We start from the raw sequence: 13,492 nt of genomic DNA on the forward strand, positions 1-13,492 counted from the left end.
CTCTTGACAGTTGCCATATTATTCCTCCATAGCCTCCTGTTACCACAGATTAGGTCTTGGAAAGAAAAACTAAAGACATGCCATCAAGCACTAATTCTAAATGAGCTTCTAAGCATGCAGCCATGTCAGTTAGGGTGGGGATTCAGTGCTGATTGTTACAATACATAGACACATAAAAATGAAAAATAGTCCAAACTCTCATCTGCAAGATAAAATAACCAAATCTTATATATCAAAATATATTTATAATACACAGTGATAGATAATTAGATAGATGATGATGATGAGAGAGAGAGAGAGAGAGAGAGAGAGAGAGAGATGATAGATAGATAGATAGATAGATAGATAGATAGATAGATAGATAGATAGATAGATAGATAGATAGATAGATAGACAGATAGATAGATAGATGGATAAGTAGATGGTAGATATATATAATTGGTATAATACATTATGTGCCCAGTATCTGTGGTTGGTGCCATTGAGTCAGAAAGCCATTGTTTTAGAATTTTTTTTAAGACTACATAGACAAAGAATATATACATATATTTGCACATTTGACTGCAGACATAAGCACAGATAAATACAAATGCTGTTTATGTTTCTATAAAATGTTTCAATTCAATTCACTTTGCAATATACAATATTTTATGTGTTTATAATGGGTTCAAGTGAAAACCCATGAAGATGCTTGGATCTCTCTCTCTGGTTTATACAGATGTAGTCAGATGTATGTACAATTTGGCATTCTTACAATTCCTCCTTTGTAGTATGAGGTTTTTAGCTTTGAATGGACTGGGTTAAAGTGTAATACAGGCTACCCAATTGTAAATGTATCCATTTTTATTGTTGTTTAAATATACTGCACATTCTTTAACCTAATGTTACAAATACTGCACGGTTGAAAAACGAGGCCGTAGGTGACTGTGATTAATACATCAAGGCTTTCTTTTTGGATTTCTTTTAATGACCCAACTATTAGTAGAATGTTAGCAGGGAGATCTTCATTTTTATTCTAGGAAACAAAAGGATCACTGGAATGTCTGGAATATACCAAACCAGCCATAAAGCATAAACTATTCTTTCACATGCAAATGAAATTATCACAAAAAGCTCATGCTAACTCAGGCTCATGCAGGGGTCTTTATTACGTTTTTAACAGAACAGTAAAGGGAATACCAAAGAGAGCAAAGTGGTGCCCAATCCGGTACAGGTTCTATTGCATCTCAGTTCCCCACTGCTGCCATCCTACTAATTAATCCCTGCCAGAAATGACAAAAACGATTGATAAAGGTTTAGGGGAAAAAAACAACTTCCTTATCAATGTGGGAATGAGTTATTAAATAAATTCCTTAGATCTGAATTGTGTGGTGCTAAAAATCCTTAAACAATTGTTATAATATTGAGAAACAATGTTTCTTTTCTGCCAGCAAAATTTGCCAACCTGTCTTTTTAAAAGAACAGGATAAACTTCTTTTTAACATGAGTGCAATGAATAGAGCTTGTTCTAAACATATTTTTGTCTATCACTTTTGTTGTTTCTAACATAGAAAGAAGAACATTATGGAACCAATTTCACTTTACCTGAAAAGTATCTACCAAAACGAATTTCCAGTCCAGTGAAAAGCCCTCTGATCAATACTGGGCCTACAGCTGAGGGCACCAAGTCTAACCCCTGACCCTGATAACACCCCCGTGTGCAATAGTGCACAACGTCTGTGAATATACGGAGCCGCACACACTCAATTTATGCAGTTGGGGAGTTTACACCATTTATTGCTTCACCAATGGTATCAACGTTTCAGGGGGTACACCCTCCCTTCGTCAGGCAGGGAGATTTGGTGGAGCAAGCAGAGAGAAGGGCCAAGCCTAGAGGAATGCAGGCAAGAGGTACATACTGACCACTCCTACATGCCTACCCCTAGTTCTGGCCCTCTCTCTGATAATCAGTGGCTCAACATCTGGAGCTTCAGGAGGAGTTTGTTTGTTCATAGGCAGATAAGATTCTCTGAACATTTAGCTTTGTTTATAATGGGAGAGGGGGAGGATAGTCAGTGAAGAAAACTCAGTTTCCAATAAGTGCTTTAAAATTGTATAAATTAAGAAAACATAGACTTAAATTGAAAGAACAACAGAGTGCATTTTTGAACACAAGTTCTATTTACTGTGTGGGTGCTTTTCCATGGCTTTTGAATTATTTGTTTATTTGTTGTAGGCTGGTTAACAAGTTTCAATACCTGTAGATCTGCTGAACAAAAGTTCAACCCACATAACTCTTATCTGCACAGAGCTAGTAGCCACAATGAACAGGGGCCATGTTAACTCAGTACATGTTTGGAGTGAAAGGGCTAGTCCACACGAGGAGATTCAGGGAGATTTTGTCGCCTAGCGACTAATCGCCTCGTCTTTTGAGCGACTATCTCCCCGAACTGCCTCAGCATTTTCCCCCATAGGCTACAATGAAAAGTCGCCTGCACTTATGCACACGCGGCGACAAAATCTCCTTGAATCTCCTCGTGTGGCCTTACCCTTAACCAGCAGCAACAGTCTGAGACACTTCTTTTTTATAAAACCACTTGCAAATTCCAGGTTCCCACATGTTCCTACAAAGCTACTTTTCAATAGGCATTTAATAATGATTCAGGTTTTACATAGTTGCTGGATGAATGTGTTACAAAATAAAACCTTCACGTGTTGGAAATTGAATGTAAATGAAGAATTCACTTTCGTTTTACAGTTTCATATGTGAAGGCTTATTTACTCGCATAGTTGCTCAACTGCACAAATGGAGTTGCTGGTAGCAACCAATCAGCAATTAGCTTTAACAGCCTACTATAAATTAGATAATAAAGGCAAAGATCAGATTGGTGGCTAATGACAAAATTGCTAAAGCAATTTAGCACCTCTGCTTGTAAATCAGCACCCATAGTCTTATGTTCCATTATAAATGACTATCATTTAGAAGCAGTGTTCTATTTGGTGCTTCTGTTGCTATAGAAGAAATGTTTATACTGTATAATCAAGAAAAAACAAAAAACATCATAAACATCATGAATACTGCAAGTTTCTGAGCAGTGTGAGTGTCATTTTATTTTACTTGATTCTAAAGTACCATTTTTAGGTTAGGAAAGCCCATACCAACAAGAACAACATATACAGAAGAAACATAGGAGAGGATAAGGTACCTGGTAAAAAATATGGTAGCAGAATATCCCAGATTGTCACTGGTTCCAGACTATTCTGAAAACCTTAGTACATCTCTCATCCTCTCCTGAATATGTTTGTTTAAAATATATTTTGCATTGGAGGCCAATCTGTGTTCAATGGGAGTAATATCAGTTGCAAGTTAGGCCTTTTTAGATGGGGGATTCCAGTGTACATATTGCCATGTAACCAACAGTGGAAAAGTTCATAAATCACCTTTTCCATTTTATGTTTCCAGCATGGGTGAGTGAGGAGTTTCAGACACCAGTAATCCCAAATGCACTTGTCAATGGAAACATAAATATACTTATATCTCCAACATTACTAGTTTATCTGCTGTGTGAATCAGTAAGTCACTATGAAAGTTATTATTACTATGAGCATTAAAAAAATCCCCCACAATCTGTCTATAATGTCCTCTAATGTATGTGCAGAGAGACATAATGTTCCATGGCAATGCCTTTTCTCCAAAGAAAATTATCCTAACCGTGACAGCCTTTCCCTTATTTTTTCATTCCCTTTCCAGTTTATTTGCAAGCCTCTGCAATAGCGTATGTTTGCTATTGTAAATAGGGGTAGGCAAAGTAGGCAGAAGTAGGCAGAATGTTCTGCCCAGTCCCCATCAGTCCTTGCTTCAGTGGAGCTTACAATCTATGGTACCTAACACATTCACACACACCAGGGACTATATTTTTGGCATGTGGGCGAAAACTGGAATTACCTGGAGGAAATCCGTGAAGACATGGGGAGAACATATTAATTTCTTGCAGATAGTGCCCTGTCTGGAATTTAACTTTGAACTAAATATACAAAATGCTGAAATAAAAGAAAATCCTGAAATCTCTCTACTAAATACAGTTACCACATACTCCCCATTAATACCTCCCACTGTCATGTTGGCCTTGGAAAACAGGAAAAGTCACTTTTTCAGTCCTATGTCCTTTGCAAAGGTGCCCCTTGATATGTGATAAGAACGAGGCTATTGTTTGCTGCAAAAATGTTGCCTAATGAAATAAAGTGTCATTCTAAGCAACTTTCCAACGTACATTATTTAAAAATGTTACATGTTTTGCAGTTATTTGTAAATATGACAGCTACTGAAAACACTTTTTTTTCAAAAAAAATTAGAAAGTTTTAACAATTCACCTTCTACATTACACACAGTTATTAGTCAGGTGAGTTCCCAGTTAATCATGGCACTGCTAGTAAGCCATTTGACTTTATTGTGGAAAATGCTAGCATTACTAAGTGCATTCCAAGAGTGTTTCCCCCTTAAAGCTATTCGGGTAAAAGTTTAGTCTATATATGTAAATTATGTCTTGAATTGATATTTCTTTACTCTGAAAAGTACTGGGCCAGACTATAGCATTATATAAATAATAATTTCTATGACAGACAGAGAGGGTAATTCTGTTTTCCTACTGCACTTGAGCAAAGCAGTAAAATGCACTGTTTGCAAATATAGTAAGAAGATGAGTTTATGTTTATCCCTGCAAGGGCCATTGTATCCAAGATTTCACATATTTTAAAATTCTTTGTAACTCTTATCTGCACAGAGCTAGTAGCCACAATGAACAGGGGCCATGTTTACTCAGTACAGCATGTTTGGAGAGTAAACCGGCAGCACCAGTCTGAGACACTTCTTTTTTATAAAACCACTTGTAAATTCCAGGTTCCGACTCAACATGTTCCTACAAAGCTACTTTTCAATAGGCATTTAATGATGATTCAGGTTTTACATAGTTGCTGGATGAATGTGTTACAAAATAAAACCTTCACGTTTTGGCAATTGAATTTTAAATGAAGAATTCACTTTCATTTTACAGTTCCATGTGTGAAGACTTATTTACTCGCATAGTTGCTCAACTGCATAAATAAAGTTGCTGGTAGCAACCAATCAGCAATTAGCTTTAACAGCCTACTTTAAGTTAGATAATAAAGGCAAAGAGCTGATTGTTGAAGCAATTTAGCACCTCTGCTTGTAAGGGCTAGTCCACACGGGGAGATAGCCCTGCGTTTGCGGTCGCGGCGACAAAGCGCCGCGCCAGTCGCCGCGACCGGCGCAGGCGACAGTTTTGTATGGGCGCCTATGTAAAAACGCCTGTGCTAACCACACGAGGCGATGCGCTTTTCAACAGTCGCCTGAAAAAGCCTGGCGAGGCATTTTCAGGCGACTGTTGAAAAGCGCATCGCCTCGTGTGGTTAGCACAGGCGTTTTTACACAGGCGCCCATACAAAACTGTCGCCTGCGCCGGTCGCGGCGACTGGCGCGGCGCTTTGTCGCCGCGACCGCAAACGCAAGGCTATCTCCCCGTGTGGAATAGCCCTAAATCAGCACCCATGGTCTTATGTTCCATTATAAATGACTATCATTTAGAAGCAGTGTTCTATTTGGTGCTTCTGTTGCTATAGAAGAACTATGTATACTGTACTACTGTAAAATCAAGCATAAACAACATAAATACTGTAAGTTTCTGAACAGTGTGGGTGTCTTTTTGTTTTACTTGATTCTAAAGTACCATTTTTACCTAAATGACCTGTGCACAGTAAGTGGTTAGGAAAGCCCATCCCAACAAGCACAACATAGGAGAGGATAAGGTACCTGGTACAAAATAGTGTAGCAGAATATCCCAGATTGTCACTGGTTCCAGACTATTCTGAAAGCCTTAGTACATCTCTCATCCTCTCCTTAATATGTTTGTTTAAAATATATTTTGCATTGGAGGTCAATCTGTGTTCAATGGGAGTCGCAAGTTAAGCCTTTTCAGATGGGGATTCCATTATACGTATTTGCCATGTAACCAACAGTGGAAAAGGTCATAAATCACCTTGTCCATTTTATGTTTCCAGCATGGGTGAGTGAGGAGTTTCAGACACCAGTAATCACGAATGCACTTGTCAATGGAAACATAAATATACTTATGTCTCCAACATTACTAGTTTATCTGCTGTGTGAATCAGTAAGTCACTATGAAAGTTATTATTACTATGTGCATTAAAAAAAAACCCACAATCTGTCTATAATGTCCTCTAATGTATGTGCAGAGAGACATAATGTTCCATGGCAATGCCTTTTCTCCTTTTCACAGCCTTTCCTATTTTTTTCATTCCCTTTCCAGTTTATTTGCAAGTCTCTGCAATAGCGTATATTTGCTATTGTAAATAGGGGTAGGCAGAGTAGGCACGTGCCTAGGGCACAAAACTTAGGAGGCGCCAGGCACTTACCTTTCACTACTGCCGACCCCAGTCCGGTTTGCAGAGTCTGGCTAGTTGCGCTTGCATACATTCCTATGCACTCATGCACACACGCTCATTTACGCGCAGGCGTTGGAGGGGTTGCCTGGGGTGCCAGGCCGGCCTGGCCCGGCCCTGTGTTATCCTCAGAGAACCCCAAATCCTTCTCAATTAAGGAGAACCCCAAATCCTTCTCAATTAAGGAGGCCCCCCAGCATACAGCCAGAGGGGGTGGAAACCTAGGCCTCAACTCTAAAGGCAAGATCTGCAAATAAGCAGAAAATGTGAGAGAACAAAATGCCATTCACAGCTGCAGAAACATGTCATGTCTAAAGAGAACAGTATTATACTACTCTACAACTCTATTGAACTGGCACATACATTTTTCTTACAGATCAAACATGTTGAGAATGTTCTGCCCAGTTCCCATCAGTCCTTGCTTCAGTGGAGCTTACAATCTAAGATTCCTATTAGGGATGCACCGAATCCAGGATTCGTTTCAGGATTTGGCCAGGATTCGGCCTTTTTCAGCAGGATTTGGTTTTGGGCCAAATCCTTCTGCCTGGCCGAACCGAATCCGAATTTTCATATGCAAATTAGGGGCGTTAGGGCAATTGCGTGACTTTTTGTCACAAAACAAGGAAGTAACACATGTTTTCCCCTTCCCACCCCAAATTTGCATATGCAAATTAGGATTCGGATTTGGTTCGGTATTCGGCTGAATCTTTTGCAATGGATTTGGAGGTTCGGCCGAACCCAAAATAGTGGATTCGGTGCATCCCTAGTTCCTATCACATTCACACACACCAGGGATAATATTTTTGGCATGCCGGCGAAAACTGGAATACCCGGAGGAAACCCGTGAAGAGATGGGGAGAACATACTAACTTCTTGCAGATAGTGCCCTGTCTGGAATTGAACTTTGAACTAAATATACAAAATGCTAAAATAAAAGAAAATCCTGAAATCTCTCTACTAAATACAGTTACCACATACTCCCCATTAATCCTTCCCACTGTCATGTTGGCCTTGAAAAACAGGAAAAGTCACTTTTTCAGTCCTATGTCCTTTGCAAAGGTGCCCCTTGATATGTGATAAGAACGAGGCTATTGTTTGATGCAAAAATGTTGCCTAATGAAATAAAGTGTCATTCTAAGCAACTTTCCAACGTACATTATTTACAAATGTTCCATGTTTCTGCAGTTATATGTAAATATGACAGCTACTGAAAACAGCATCTGTTTGTCCCTTCTGATTCTCTGCCTGGTGCTTCAGAAACAATGGAGCAGATGCCAGCTGATTAACAGACCTTTTAAAGAGACATGCAAGGCACTGTGGGGAACCTTGGCTGGATGAGCAGCGGCTTCTGCTACACAGTTTCAAAAGAAACAGCCAGAAAGGCACACAACAGAGAGGGACAGTATAACACTGCTTTCAGTTTTAATTTTAAGAAATAACCACTGAAAATGTTTCATAATTGTTTTTTTCAAAAATTGTTTTTTTTTCAATGAAACAAAAAAACATTTTATTTTTGGGTTTACATCCCCTAATATTTACTTGTGGCTTACTCTCTGTTTTTATGATATAGGGACAAGCATCTGGCTTCAACCAGAAATATGTTTTCCCTGAATGAAGTAGCAACGTGTAGTGTAACCTGCCACAGCAACTTCCAGCCTGGAAAGCAAATGTATTGAGTAGGCAGAAGTGCAGCCACACTGTCTTCTCCCAGTCCAAATGAGATAAAGAGCAAGCCCCTGTCATCACTCCACATGCCTCCTGAACCAGCTGAGAGCCCTCCACTCCCAAGCCCAGCTGATGAATGACACTAGAGCCGCCAGTGAGTGCTGTGTGTCCTCTCAGCCCAGGAGCACAGGGACTGGCTACAACTGGTGGAACTCAGATACCTGACTTTTAGTTTTTCAGGGCTCCACCAGAGTGAACATAACTTTAGGGTGGCAGCGGCTGCCTCTCAGGAAGTCTAAAGACATTGCCATTTTATATACAAAAAGGTTTCCCTGCCTGTTTCAAACAAGTATTTCTCTGACCACGTGTGTGTTGGTGTGACGTGCAGCGGAGTCCCAGTGTTGTGCCCTCTGTGCTGCCGCCGTCACTCATATAAGCCACGCTCGCTGCCAGTCTGCCAATCCCAGTGGCCCAAGAGACATCGGCACTTTGTGAAACTTCCCCAGCCCTGCGCCAAACTGACTCCCCACCGTCATTACCTTCCGTCCGGGAACGCCTGTTGTCCCACAGCGATTGTTTTCGTCTCGTAAATTCACAAGCAAAATTAGCGCAGCTCAGCGTTCAGGCGGGGTCAGGAGAGAAGTCCGGCACAGGATCTTGTGTGTGAGCAGCTTTAGCATGAACAGCCGCTGGCAATTTCATTCACACAGCCCACTGAGCAGTCAGTCTGACTTGGGATAGGCCGGGCTCCCCCTGCTGGTCACGATCAGTTTTGCAATCCTTCTGGTGATGAAGGAACACAAATCACGGGGCCCAGTACTACAAAATTTTTGGGGCCCCCTGGGCCCCGCCCACCCCATATCCCACCCACTAAAAAATGTACCCGCCCTCCCACACACACAAAAGTTATAAAAAGCTATTGGTGACCAGGGCCCCCCTATAAGTTAAAAAGAAAAAAATGGTGCCAGGGCCCCCTTTACAAGTTGAAAAAAAATTGGGGCCCCATAGAATATTTAAAAAAAAAAAACATTGGCGCCAGGGGCCCCTTTACAAGTTCAAAAAAATTGGGGCCCCATAGAATATTTTTTAAAAAATCATTGGCGCCAGGGCCCGCTTTACAAGTTCAAAAATATTGGGGCCCCATAGAATATTTTTAAAAAAAACATTGGCGCCAGGGGCCCCTTTACAAGTTCAAAAAAAATTGGGGCCCCATAGAATATTTTTTAGAAAAACATTGGTGACAGGCGCCTATAAGTGTTATAATAATACATTGGTGGCTAGGGGATTAAAAAAAATACACATTGTTCTTTTCGCTGCTTCAGGACCATATATTACTCATAATAGCCTACAAAATTAGGGTTTATTTCATTTATCCTATTTTTCTCCTTTAAAAACCTATTGTATCTCCTGCACATTCCCAGTGTTTCTGAACTAATGTGAGTGTGGTTGGGCAGCATGCCGCCCCTAAAATCCTGCCACCCTAGCCCTGGTCCTTGGGGACCTTTCCACAAACACTGTGACCCAGGTGCTGCCACCCCGAGTCCATCACTAAGATGAACGTCACCAGCACATCTATCGTTGAGCAGCACACTCCTGGGCCTTTTTGAGAAACTGCATGTTTCCAGAAAACAGGTAAAAATAGTACTCTTTATTTCAACATCTAATTGGTCTGGGTAAACTCTCTCCTTTTAAAGCTACGAGCAAGGGAAAAAGGAGTAAGCTTGTGAAACCATTGTTCTCCCCTATAAATGCTAATGGCATGGGAGAGGATCAAGCCAAGTGAGACCAAAGTCTTGGTCAGGACACTTCTTCCAAGTAAGGCTACCATGCAGGTAGGTGCAAGCCTATGGAAAAAGACTGGGGATACACTATTAGGACCACCATATGGGGTTTACTTTGATGTGGTGTGATGGCAAGCCCATTTTATGATAACTTTGTAACTGATGTAGGGACCCACAGGGTTAATGCTCTCCTATGGCTTTAAATCCCTACACTTCTTTACTCCCTAATTATTTCCTAGTTGCTGGGCAGAAGGGAATGTATCCAGTTTGCAAAATGTGTAAAGTGTATCATTGGCTTAGACTTAGAGGATGGCAATCACTTCCCACCATAATGTTGCTGGGAGCAGGCCCGGATTTGTGGAAAGGCCACCTAGGCCCGGGCCTAGGGCAGCAGGATTTTAGGGGGGGTGGCATGCTGCCCAACCACACCCACATTGGTTCAAAAACACTGGGGATGCGCTGAAGATACATAATTGTTTTTAATTTCCAGTGTGCCAATCCCCATTGCTCCTGTCCACCTGGAGGGGACAGGGGCGACGAACGGAAGTGGGCCTAGGGGCGCCCACTATGTAAATCCGGCCCTGGCTGGGAGCCTGGGACTTAGGTCCAGTAAAGGAAAGGCCACAAGGGTGGTGAGGCCCTGGATGAAGTTGGGGATATAGGGCCCCCGTGAATGAGATGTAGCCAGGACAGGATAGTTCCCTGTAATAACAAATTCTAGGAAAGTGACACAGATAGAACTAGTAAGCAAAGCAGCCTGTGTTCCAACTAGGAGGGATAACAAGGGGCAGTGCTCCCCTCAGGCAAGGCTGCAGTGTAGGGATCACAGACTAATGGGTATTTAGATTATGTGATCCAACACACTGTCCAGAGATCTTGAGGGTGCATCTATGAATATAATACATTATCTCCATCACAAGGTGCTGTCTCTGAATTGCTGTAATGCTACCTGACATGTAAGTGTATACCTCAAAGGATTGTGATTATAAAAACCCTCGTTTAAAGAGAATAAAGCCTCAAATAAAGCCTTATTTGTTTGTTCAAGAACCTTCTGGTGTCCGTTTTTTTTCATTTGTTTTGAGTAACGAAGGCCCATCCTATGGAATGTGGGTCATATTTTACCATTGCTCTGCCTGTTTCCTAGCCAGAGAAGACCTAGCCTAGATGGGTATACACCTAAAAATCCCTGTTTTTGAAAATAGATTTTGCATAGATTACAAGTGAAACAGGGGACCAGGGAATGTGCATTGATCAGTTCCCTCTCTTTTGTATAATGTATAAATTGTAGCTGGTCAACTTTGGTGTGATGCTAGTGGATGCAAGTTGTGAGTGCACCTTCCAATGGTATACACAAGCTGTCCAGAGGCCTTTATAAGGGGTAGCAGGGGTTAAAAGGAAGCAGCAGCATAGACAATATGGGGCTTGGTAGGCATTGCAGATGCGTTTATGAAATGGATCCAGTAAAGACTTCATCTAAGAGCATGTGTACCAGTAAGAATTTAAGGGTCTATTTGTGCTATGCTGCAATTTAATGTGCAGTTATAGCACAGCAGCTGCAGATACACTGCAAATACACAAATACAAAAATACACAAATTGATTGAAAGATCAAGCAACTAGTAACCTGGGCTTTAGCATGTGCTAGAGATGCAAAAATGTAACCAGATGTATGTAAACGTATGGGTCCTGTTATCCAGAATGCTCGGGACCTGGGGATTTCCGGATAATGGATCTTTCTGTAATTTGGATCTTCATACCTTAAGTCAACTAGAAATGAATGTAAACATTAAATAAACCCAAAAAGCTGGTTTTGCTTCCAGTAAGGATTGATTATATATTTTTTGGGATCAAGTACGAGGTACTGTTTTATTATTACAGAGAAAAAGGAAATCATTTTTAAACATTTGAATTATTTCTTTATAATGGAGTCTATGGAAGACGGACATTCCGTAGTTCGGAGCTTTCTGGATAATAGGTTTCCGGATAACAGATCCCATGCCTGTATTTGTGCTCATGATGCTGTTAGGTGTGTGTGTAATTTAGGGCATATTTATTATGCTGTGTTAAAAACAGCGAGATAATACACCACACATTGCCAGGCTTCACCGTGTAAAAAATGGAATAAAAACGGCTTTCTTGTGATTGACTTCCACCGGAAAGAATGTAATTATAAATTACTGCATTACATCTGGCTTTTGCATGGAGTAAAACCTGCTGAACACCTACTGCAGTGTTCTGTCCTGAATCATAATCAAATGTATGTAATTGTGTAACACACGTGAATACTAAATATGGCCTACTTCAAAAAGTTTCATTTCACCTAATCAATATGTATAGTATAAATATACAAGGACTGAGTTGCCATTATCCATTTCATTATTCATTTGAATAGTGCAGAACTATGTATACATACATACTTAGCAGCTGCCGACCACTGAGGTTTAAGAACTGACTCCTAGGGCAGGCCGAAAAAATAAACAAGGATACTGTAAATTCTGTTAGATGCAAAAATCCTGATATTGAAAGGGATATCCTTAAATACTACTTGAGGGTTATAAACCTTAAAGCTTGATAAAAGGCCGCATGGCCTGAAACGTTGCGGTGATGCCCACAAAAGCATAAATAAAGGCTTTTTAAATACTTCAAAAGTCGATGGTGCTGTTCAATTTCGCATTACACGGTTATAAACCTTAAAGTCAGTAATGTAACTAGAGGGGGGCGGGCCCTGGCGGGGGACGCGCAGCCAGGCCCCGCCCCCCTCCGTACACTCGGGAATCAGCCCAGAACTGCCCAGAATTCCTGCCAGGGGGCCCTAAGGGGGTGCGGACCCTGGCCCAATTGCACCCCCTGCTCCCCCGGTAGTTACGCCACTGCTCAAAGTAGCATAAAATTCTTAGTTGTTATACTGTAAGTTATGTACTGGCGTGACACCTCGGGGCTTTCCACATGATGAGACGATAGAGATCATATCAGCAGGTCTCCTTTAGGTCACAGAAGGAATCTTCTTTCATTCTTATGTACCAGCAGAATGTGATAACTAAGACACTTTCTGCAACTGATCTGTTGCAACAATGTTTTTCTACACATAGGAACACAACAAACATAGGTCTATGGTGGCTGTTGGTGAATTAAAATATGTAACCCCCACCAGTTTGGGGCTTGTAGTTACAGGTTCCCGTGAGGCTCATTTTTAATAATTAATTAATAACCTAGAGTTTAAGGTCATTCCTTTACCCCGATGATAAATTAATCTTATTTCCTTTTCAAACAATATTCAGCAAAATCTTAGCAAGCTTTGAGGCATGCTTGCCATCCTGTTGAGGCCCTGTAGAATCCTTACTTTCCAAATCTGATAATAGCTGCTGCTTTTTCAACAAAAAGGTGACAGCCTTCTCTCCTTTCCTTTTATACTACATTGTGAATCTAGAAGGGTTTCTATAGTACAGGTATGGGATCCATTATCCGGAAACCCATTATCCAGAAAGCTCTGAATTATGGAAAGGCTGTCTCCCATAGACTCCATTTTATCCAAATAATCCAAATTTTAACAATGATTTCCTTTTTCTCTGTAATAATAAAACAGTAGCTTGC

At 40.9% G+C, this 13,492-nt stretch overlaps 1 protein-coding gene across 2 annotated transcripts in view; it reads right to left on the reverse strand.

The window, feature by feature from the left end:
• The window catches only part of mob3b.S (MOB kinase activator 3B S homeolog), a 69,180-nt gene extending 60,261 nt beyond the window's left edge, over window positions 1-8,919 (reverse strand). Inside the window, exon 1 of one of the 2 annotated variants that reach the window (XM_018243791.2) lies at window positions 8,661-8,902. The gene's annotated coding sequence lies outside the window, so the exon portion shown is untranslated. Of the gene's footprint in view, window positions 1-8,660 lie in introns of both variants that reach the window. The other variant, XM_018243790.2, reaches the window with a different exon arrangement.
• Window positions 8,920-13,492: the final 4,573 nt, after the last annotated feature.

Source organism: Xenopus laevis, chromosome 1S (assembly GCF_017654675.1).
Source record: "Xenopus laevis strain J_2021 chromosome 1S, Xenopus_laevis_v10.1, whole genome shotgun sequence".
In the NCBI taxonomy this organism is placed as follows: Eukaryota; Metazoa; Chordata; class Amphibia; order Anura; family Pipidae; genus Xenopus; species Xenopus laevis.